This window comes from Cygnus atratus, chromosome 14, assembly GCF_013377495.2.
Source record: "Cygnus atratus isolate AKBS03 ecotype Queensland, Australia chromosome 14, CAtr_DNAZoo_HiC_assembly, whole genome shotgun sequence".
Classification (NCBI taxonomy): Eukaryota; Metazoa; Chordata; class Aves; order Anseriformes; family Anatidae; genus Cygnus; species Cygnus atratus.
This window is the reverse complement of record NC_066375.1, coordinates 19273401-19277773: the sequence shown is the minus strand read 5'-3', so window position 1 is coordinate 19277773 and position 4373 is coordinate 19273401. Positions and strand designations below refer to the sequence as shown.

The 4373-nt window shown below is 39.6% G+C and overlaps 1 long non-coding RNA gene across 1 annotated transcript; it reads left to right on the top strand.

The window, feature by feature from the left end:
• The first annotated feature begins 237 nt into the window (after positions 1-237).
• On the top strand, positions 238-3592 carry LOC118256739 (uncharacterized). Its single transcript, XR_004781313.2, has 3 exons — positions 238-383; positions 679-815; positions 2026-3592. It is a non-coding gene; the product is annotated as an uncharacterized LOC118256739 (long non-coding RNA).
• Positions 3593-4373: the final 781 nt, after the last annotated feature.

Here is a 4373-nt window from a genome sequence, read left to right as displayed (position 1 = left end):
ACCAGTGGTGTTAGACTACAAGTCTAATCTCTTCTTTGTCAGGGTCTCACTTTTTATTTAGATTTTAAAACTGTATTCAAATGAGGTTTTGACCGAAACTGAATCACTATGTACTTGAAAGCTAAAGAGCTTATCAGGCATCTGATAATGTTTTCAGGATTTCCCCAGATTAGACCGCGGAGTGTACAGACAGGAAGCTGAAGTATTGAGCGCCTGACCAGAGCTTCCTCCAGTGCAGGAGTGGGGGTTTCTCTGACTTGAATCTTTAGCTCTGCATGCATGGTCTGAGCCTTGAAGTCCGAAGGATAAAAAGCACCCAAATCTCCTAACTGAGTCCTCCGAGCATGGAGAATGGAGCACTGCTCTTAAGGCCCGCTTGCAAGGTCAGCAAAACAGTTCTCACCTTTCCCTGCTGTTGCGTTACCTTCCTGGCTCTTTATCAAGCAGGGAATCAGAAAGGGACTTTCCAGAGCTATAAACATATGAGCTGAAGAGATGGGATGAACCCTTATGCAAATGAGTCTTGATTCCCTTCCCTTTATAAAGTTAAAATGTTTTTGAGAGAGCAACAGATCATCCAGAATGTGGGTGTCCGAGGTTATTGCCTTGGAGTGGCTGTATCTCTCTCCTTGCTGTCTGTCTGCCTTTTTTTTCTGCCTGTCTGTCTTTCCATTGTAGAGAACAAAGCGGAGTGATGTAAAATAGAAAATGAGAAATGCAAACCTGTGGTGATTGAAGAAGAGGAAGGAAAATGAAAGAGAAAAAGCTGAAGAGTGGGAAAAAGATAAAATAAAATGAATTTTGGGGATTCCACTGTGAGTAAGAGCTGAAAAAAATGTAAGCTGATTTATTACATGCTTATCTTCTGCCTGAGAGCCAGTGCGCTTTGTATATATGAAAGGTAAATTGCACATTAAAGATTGAATCAAAACGCCAAATTCTTCCTCAGTTCCTCCAGCTGTAAACCAGAGTAATTCTGTCAGCTTTGATGGATTTACATTTTGTAAACAGCAGCAGATTCAAGATAAAATATTTTAAGTCATTTTGAGTTATGTTTATGCTAAAGTGATAAAAAAAATTTAGAATGACTTTTAAATAATGCTCTGTCAGGGAAACAACACGTTTTCTAATGCTACTCTTCACCAGGCAGGAGTTTTTTTGCTATTGTCATTGCAGTGCTGTTATGACTTTATTGTGAATCCAGTGGCAATATAGAAATAAGGGGTGATGATATTATGTGCATATATATTTTCCTTGCATTATGATTTATGTATATTCATTTTAAACCTGTATCTTAACAACTTTTTAAACAGGGAGAAGGCATGAGTTAATTGATGTAAATATTTTTCTCTCTCTCCATCAAGTGCCAATGATTTTGATGATAGCAAGTATATGACTGCAGCTGAAGGGTTTAACTGGCTATACCTGGTTTTCTTTCACATTGATCCTTTACTCTTTTCAAGATGATTTATTTATTTTTTTCTTCTATATGCTCTGAGCTTAGCTGGGCATCCAGAAGTTTGTTTTGTATTTTGGGAAAAGAGACAAATGAAATGCCATGGGTTTCCTCAGAATATCCAGATTCTTTGTAGGGTTGGAAAGATGCAGAGATAGGTTTCTGGAGTTTGCAGGATAAGGCAGCTCCCATACCTCCCTCTCCTCACCTGATTAGAGCCAGTTACTCTTTTTCTGAATAGTTTGAAAAATACAATTTTGAGTGAACTGAAATTATTTACAAAGCTGAATGGAGCGGTACAAATAGTATTGGGTAAATAATCAAAAGGAAAAAAATATTTTGACATTTTCAGAATTAAACCTTATTTTTTTTCTTTTAAAATACTATTTTCATTTTCTTATTTGTTCTCGTGCAAGAGTAATAGCAGAAAAGTATTTTGTTTTAGGCCCGCAAATAGCTTCTAGTGTACCTAAAATGATTGGTTTTTGTTTGCAGAAAATAATTATAATAAAAATCATTCCAGATTCAGCTAAATGGCATTTTCTTTTGCCTTTTTCCATTTTGGCTAGTGGATGAACACATGGCTAATTGCCAGAGCCAAGAGTGCAGACCATTATGAGGACCAGCTATATTTCACGTTCATCTGGGAGAATGCTGAGATTTTATTTTCTGTGGGAAATGGCAATGAAAAAATGAATTGTTTTGATGATAAAAATGTATCCTTTTGTGTGTTTTTACTGGTCAGATTGAACACATTATCCAGCTTTTCCCACAATTACAAAAGAAAAGACAAAAGTCATCTTTTATTATCGAAATAGATTTTGTGGAAGAAATTTTTGAACAAATTCCCTAGCGTCATGAGCAATGCTGCAGCTACTCTCTTTGCTGCAGTGTTTCAGGTATCTGTCCTCCATCTCAATTTGCTTCAGGTGCTCAGAGCAGTTTTGTGTTGGACAGCAGAGCCCAGAGCTTCAGAGGAGCAGGATGTGAGGACTGCTGGGACAGCAGGACAAGGCTGCAGTGGGCATATTTTGCCAGGACAGAGGTCTCAAATGTGTCTGTGGTGGCCCAGAGCCTTTGTGGGGGGATTCATTAAGCAGAAGTCTGGAAAATGGAGCTGCTAAAAACTGTTTCAAAGCTGCATATGGGGTTAGGAGGCTTTGATCATGCTGGATATCCAAGACTCCACTGGCAACTGGAGCGATCGCTTGTAAAGTCTGTGTACACATCAAAGAATGTCTTTACTTTTCACTGTAATCCTTTGTAGTAGTCAACATACTTGACTAAATATTCGAGAGATGATTATGCTGAATCTGAATGGCACCTAAAATTATTTTCTTTAAAACCAGCTCTGGTGAGCTCAAGGGGAGCCAGCCTTAAAATTCTGGTGAGCCGGCAAGCATATCCCAGAGGAGGGCAGCTTGGCTCCCCAGAGGCTGTCTGTATCAGTGGTTCTCAGCCTTTTCTAAGGGAGCCTTTCTGAAAAAAACACTCCTGGACCATTTCCCATGGCCAACAAGGAGCCGTCTGCACCTGCAGGCAGTCAGTGGCAGCATCCAGAAACCGGCTCCCGGCTCTGTCTGCCAGCACTGGTGCCTCTGCCAGCAGGCTGGGAATAGATGTGGTTTTTATTTTATTTTTTTTAATCTTCTAAATGAGCTCGTTCACAGAGCAGTTCCTGGTGTCTGACAGAAAGCGGTGGTCTGCAGCCCACAGGCTGCTTAACAGATCTACCTAGCTCGCAGTGGCTAGGGTCCCTTCACCGGGTGGTCATGCAGTGCTCTCAGGCGATTTTATTAACTCTTGTGCACCTTTCTCTGAAATAACTGTTGCCAGTTTCCCCAGTAGTTGAGCTGTTTCATTATTCTAATATTATACTAGTTGATTTCAGTGAATTAATATCAAAATGGGCTATGAATGAATTGAAAGCATGTTTCCTCTTCATAGACTACTTTATTTTCGGTAACTATGGTATAGTTACAATAGGAATTATAAATACAGCAATCTTTTATATTTCAAGCATTTATATGTTGAACCTGTTTTAAGCAAAAATTATCTCTGGCCTCTAATGGATTGCTAACATTATAATTATTTATTATAATGTGCTTTTCCGAATAAAATTCTTGCTGGATGATCATCACATTCCTTTTTGAAATAATGGGAGGGTTACTAAAAAGTTGATTAATGCTTGCCTGTTTTTTAACTGTTTGTACAGAGCCTAATCATTTTGGGTTAGTAATATATAGCATAGTAGTTATGCAGTGACAAAGATCTGTGCAATTTCAACGGTTGAATCATCGCCAGTTCTTTTTATTAAAAATGTGGCAACTGGAAGGAAGCGAGCAATGGCCATCTACTCTTTCCTGTTTACTTTTTCCCCTCTTCCTATATTTTTGGATGTTTACATGACGTCTGAAGTGTATGGCTTGACCAGTCATTTCAAGCTCTCGGTTCCACTACATTTATCAGGAATTGGTTCAGCAGAGCAGTTCATAGTACCACCCTGCATTTTCACGTGTTGGGAGACAGCATGTGTGTCACTTCCAGTGTCTGCGACGTGTGTGTGCAGTGGTCAGATATCCGAACTGAGGAAGAAAGTGTTGCTGGATTTGGGAACAACTCCACATTCAAAGAGGTAGGCCTTTTCCTTTTCCCTCACTGTCAGTCGCTGACATGAAATATTTTGCTGCTTTAGAGGAAAAACTTACTGCTGAAATTAGAAGGAATGAATAGGGATGGAGTTTCACAGATTTGCAAGGGCTTTTAACTTCTCAGTTCTCATTACCCTCGTTAGCATGCTGAAAACTGCCTTTCTGGCTGGCCCTGCTGTTTCTTGCAACATCTGGGGAGTGTCAGTACAGCTGTTACTGCAGTTGTGTCAGTGTGCAAAATGCATGTTTTAGACTGTTTACATTCC